Below are 6,253 nucleotides of genomic sequence, written 5' to 3'. Positions count from 1 at the left end.
AAGTTTTGAGCCATGAAATTAGACACAACTAAAGTGTAGCATTCATATGGCTAAACGGATAATTTCATATACACAAATTTTCAATATCATACTTACTTCACATTACCAACCCTTATATTCATACACAAAGGTCAACTTAGCCAAAGGCCGGTAGCTCATTTATCGATCGACGAATACTATTTGTAAGGGATCAACTAATTCAATGCATATCTGAAACATACCTCATCGCTGGGATTTTACGAGCGTATTAATTGAAACTATTACAGCAAGGTCGCTCATTCCCAAGCCAAGTACCTTCGATTTAACCGGATATAGCTACTCGCTCGAATGCCTTCGGGACATAGCCGGATATAGTAACTCGCACCAATGCCTTCGGACTTAGCCGGATATAGTAACTCGCACAAATGCCTTCGGACTTAGCCGGATATAGTAACTCGCACAAATGCCTTGGGACTTAGCCCGAACTAGTCACTAGCGCAAATGCCTTCGGGACTTAGCCGGTTATCATCCAAATATTCATGCACATATCAATAAATCATGACACATCTATATTTCATTTTCATAATTAGAGTTCAAACACAAGTCACGATAATAATCCCATTTTCGGCTCACTAGCCACATACAAACAAAGATGGTTTAGTTTGCTTTATGAGACAATCTCTATGCACATACGGCTACCCATCATACGTATAGACTAATTAACTCAACATATAATTCAAGTAGAATCATCATATCACCGTATATTTGTTATGCTCATACGTCATGACTTAATCAAATTGTAAACTAAGTCTCGTTACTCGAAAACTTACCTCGGATGTTGTCGAACGATTTCGATGGCTATTCGACCACTTTTTCCTTCCCTTTATTGGATTTAGTTCCCCTTTGCTCTTGAGCTTAATTTAACAAATAAATTGATTTCATCATTTGAGCATCGGAAAGAGGAACTCAAGGTACTTAGCCCATATATATATACATTAGACATTAAAGTCACATACATATGAAATCATGAATCAACTCAACATATTAACCCACACTCCCTTTTAGCCGATTGTCTAAGCCAAGATAAAAGCATCAATATGCTTGCCTCTAACCGAATACATGCAACACCAATCTTCTTCCTATGGCCGAATATGCATGTCTATGTTTAGGCCGATTATATGCTTAAAACTTCCTACAAGTATGATTACTTGTATTGATTATATATCATATTGTTTCAAGTTCAAAACTTGGCTAATACGCATATATTCACTAGTAATCAAATACTAACATTTTGCACTTCACCATACTACCATTTCACATCTACTTTCTACCATGGCCGAATGCATCAAGACACCATACCATTCAATTTTGGTCATGGGTTACACAAAGAACTTAATGTCTAACTCAAAAATGCCAAAAAGAAAATCCAAGAGTCATCAATCACCATCACATGTATCATTACAAAGCTTCACACTTAGCATGCAAATGACATCAACACAAATCCACCTTAGCTGAAACTTAACTCATCTTCATGCCTCATCACCACAACATCAAACATCAACCAAGAAGACAACACCCATGGCCGAATATCATCTCCATCTCATAGCAAAGATTTAAACCATGGGCTAGGTAGAACTCAAGCTAACAACTAAAAACATGCATGAATCTCATGGACAACATCAAACATACCTTAGTCTAGCAAACCACCATAGCCGATTTTCTCAAGCTCTTCCCCCTTCTTCTCTTTCTTCTATTCGGGCAAGAACAACATGAGAGCCTTTCTTTATTTTTCTTTTTCTTTCTCTTTTCTTTTTTCATCATCATTTACCTTTCCATTATTATTTTATTACCCATACTCCTTATTTTATTTTTCCTAACATAAATCACTAACATAACATGTTTATGACATGTTTTGCCCATAACATTTTGTCCACCTTCCTTGTCATGGCCGGCCACTACTAAATTAAGGGGGAAATTGACATGCAAGTCCACCCTTTTATTACATGCACTAATAGATCCTTATAGATTAACCTATCACATTTCAAAAGTGTCACACATAAATCCTATTAGCTGAATTCACATGCAATCGACTAAATCGAAGCTTAAAACTTTCACACATTCATATTCACATATTTTAAACAATAAATATCATATTCAAATAATTTGGTGACTCGGTTTAGCGGTCCCGAAACCACTTTCCGACTAGGGTCACTTTAGGGCTGTCACACTACTACTTATCATTCGCAAACCAATGGACAAGCTGAAGTATCGAATTGACTAATAAACAACATTTTTGAGAAGGTTGTAAACCCTTCGAGAAAAGATTGGTTTTTCTGATTGGATAACACTTTATGGGTATTGCGAACAGCATGCAAAACTCCATTAGGGATGTCCCTGTATCAATTGGTTTTTGGGAAAGCATGTCACTTGCCAGTCAAATTGGAACACAAAGCAATGTGGGAAATTAAGTAAGTGAACATGGACTATCAAGCAGTTGGAAAGAAAAGACTGTTGGATATCACTGAACTAGAAGAGATTAAGAGAAATGCTTATGAAAACACTACAATTTACAAGGAAAATACCAAACAATGGTATGACAAGATTATTTTACAGCGATAATTTATCATGGGATAACAAGTTTTATTATTCAATTCTTGACTCAAATTGCACCTAGGTAAGTTGCGTTCACATTGGTTTGGACCTTTTGAAGTTGTTAACAAATTTGCTCATGGTACAGTCACAATTCGAGATTTACGTGATGGACACTAGTTCAAAGTAAATGGACAGAGGCTAAAACACTATTTTGGCAACAATGTTCAAAATCAGGCAGACACCATTAAATTGGTTGAAAAGTTTTAATTTTCAATTAGTACTTCATGATTTTAGTTTATTTTATTTATGTTTTGTTAAAGTTTGTCTTCCTTCCTTTTTACAGAATAATTAGGTACCATCGTTGACGCATTGAAATCCTACTGTCAACGCATTCCATAAGTTTGTACTACCATTTATAACTCATCAAAATTTAGGGAAATTCAGATCTCACCGTTGGATAAAAAACCACTCAGCTGTTTGATCCTTTTAAGCGGGCACAATTTCTATTGGGCACAATTTCTATTGGGCACAACTCTTCCCGCCAGCTTTATATCTCTCCATAAAATAACACGGCTCTCCATCTTCCTCTTTCACTCACTATAAATCCTTTCCTACTGTACCGACTATAACGCATTCAAGCAACCATTTTTATTTCATTTCTCTTCTCAAGATCATATCTTTTGAACTTTAAACCATTTTCCTTCAACAAAAAATGGCAAAAACAAGAGGCTCGGCCAAGAAAGCCATCAAATCTACTAGAGAACATGTGTCCTTTACTACCACAATTCGTGAATCGAAATCCTTCATGCCAGTGTAGACAAAGGAGCCATCAATCTTTTTAAATAAAGTGACAAATGAACGATTTCACGACAACATGTTGAAGCAAGACTTCTATCCCAAATAGGGTATTTCCCTTTTTCTACAACAAGACTTGGGTAAGGAAGTCTCCAAAACCATTATGAAGTTAAAGTGGGAAACTTTTTGCACCCATCCTGGTAGCTACTCTCATTCATTGGTATATGAGTTTTATGCTAATCTCTATGATCATGAGTTAGAGTTCATTTTAGTTCGAGAGGGCTTAATACCATGGGACTTTGAAAAAATCAACGAGCTGTACAACACTAAGGTCGATGTCGAAGAACACTAAAACTTCATCGAGTACATCACATATGAAAAATCAAACATGTTAGTGAGAGACTTGTGTGTCGAGGGAGTTGTGTGGATGGGTTCCAATTAAAAGAATTATACAATGACCGTTGCTTCCTGAAGCTGCAAAGCAAAATTTGGTTTCATTTTGTCAACTGCAGACTAAAGCCCTCTACTTACAGCACCATAGTTACTCTCGATAGAATGTGTCTGATACATTCTATCGTCAAGAGCATAAAAATTGATGTAAGCGTAATACTTCACCAAGAAATTATTGACTGCACCGCAAGGAAAATTGGGATATTGGTTTTCCCATCACTGGTGATGTTATTGTGCGAGCAAAAAAGAATCGTACCCCATGCTGATAATCAAGTCTTGGAGAATAAGGGCCCAATCAATGAAGCCTCTGTAGAAAGAATGACTCGTGGCAAGGACACACTGATACTGAAGGATGTAGAAACCAGTAAGACAAGAAAGGGTAAAGCCAAAGCCGATAGTAAAGGAACCAACCTGAATGCAGAGACATCATTATGGTGCAAACTGAAAGATGTCGAAAAATGGTCAATTCCATCAACAATAGGAAAATAAGGCTTGTCGCTACAGTAGAGGATATGAAGAAATCCCAAAATTTGTTTTATGCTTATACCAAAGCCTGGAACAGTTCTATTGTAGCCATATTCTAGGATTTCCAGTGTTTCCACCAATCACTTGAAATTATGACCTCTCTTTCGCGGATGAAGACTTCGAAGACTAAGATAGATCAGTGGCATCCCCACCTATTGTGCAGGTCTTTGATAATGAGAAAGAAGAGGAATCCAAGGACATTAAAGAATGCCTGTGAAAGATTGATATCTTGTTTGAGGATGGTATTTTTGCTGATCAAGAGGTTGATAAGGAAGTTGTTGCTAAAGAAGAAGAAGCTATTGAAAATGAGAAAGAAAAAGAAAAAGAAGATTTTGTTGAGAAGATTGTCATCGCACCCGAGTTTATGGGTGTAAATATTGATAATTTGGAGTGAGCTGAAGCGGGACCAGTGAAAGTTTCTGAGGTAACCAGTGAAAAGCAATGCAATTCATTAGCAATAGTGGTCTACACTGGACCACTCCAGGTGGCTTCTCCTACACAAGAAGCAGCCGGTGATGCTGGGGCAGAGCAGGGAACTGAGGAGCAATTTGAGGACCGTAAAAAGCCTAAAGAAAGGAAAAGAAAGTGCTCCAAGGATAAAAAATAAAAGAAGGAGGAGAAAAAAAGGAGAAATAAACATCATGCAGCCACATTGACGGCTATGGATAACTGAGTTAGTTTATTTTAAGATAACTGAGTTAGTTTATTTTAAGTTTTAGTTGTAGTATTCATGCATTGCATGTAGCTGTAGGTTTTATTTTGATAAGTATATATTCTCACTACATTTTTGTTGTCATTACATTTTCATGTTAGTGCATTAGGGACAATGCAAACTTTAAGTTTGGGGGAATACACATAGGTCTTGGAAATGCACCCACATTTCAATTTTGTTTTCGGAAATGAAGCATGCAAGGTTTAATTATTGTTAATGAAGATTGTTGATTTTTTTTTTACATTCGATGCTTAATTCTTGAATCATGTGAATTATCAATGAATGAGTGTGCGTCAGCACAATTACGTACTCTCTGGGGGTTTGTTGCACCCTATCATTACTTCTCAAGAGCAAGGGTACAGTAATGCAACAATATCCCTTATTCTGAAAAAAATGTATATATAATATATAAATACTTAGTATTGTATAATAAATGCTACAATGGTAGATAGAACTTAGGGTTTGAAGCATGATGCTAGCATTGATGAAGTTGCAACCTTATTCATTCATGCTTATGAATTGTCGATGCAATATTCTTTCATCTGAATGTGATTCATTCATTGGGAATTTAGAGGATTCAAGTTGCTAGAATGATCATTTTCCTTAGTAAAAATTTCTTTAGCCTTGCTAGTTTTTATTTTACTTGAGGACAAGTAAAAACTTAAGTTTCGGGGTGTGATAGCACTAGAAAGAACATAGGTTTTTCCCCTTATTGTTAGTTAAATTGTTCCCATTTAGTTATTCTTAGCATACATTTTAGCATTTTCAGTTTAGTAAATTGCAATTTATAACTTAGTGAATCCTAGCCTATTTTATCCTTAATTTTTCTATCTTTTTACATTAATGTCGTTGCATGAGTTAATTCCAGATTGCGTCTAGAATTGTCACTGCACTTGATAGCTGTCCGGATAAGAACTAAAATTGTGTGAGTTGTCCAATCTGATATAACCATCTTATACATACAAGGACAGAATAATTCTGAGGAAAGGACACCTGTAATGTGGGAGGAGGACATAAAAGGTGGACGTGAGAAGAAAAAGGAAGCTTTTTTCCAAATCATCATCTTCATCATCCTACCTTAAAGCTTGTGCCCATAGCAGCTTAAGCCTCTTACGGGTGAACCAACGTGAAAACCAGATGTAAGCTAGCTTCTAAGGAGGAGACCTAAGCGCGAGACAAGAGGGAATAAAGAGATTCAGT

Source organism: Gossypium arboreum, chromosome 3, assembly GCF_025698485.1.
Source record: "Gossypium arboreum isolate Shixiya-1 chromosome 3, ASM2569848v2, whole genome shotgun sequence".
Lineage (NCBI taxonomy): Eukaryota > Viridiplantae > Streptophyta > Magnoliopsida > Malvales > Malvaceae > Gossypium > Gossypium arboreum.
Note: the sequence above shows the minus strand (reverse complement) of the source record.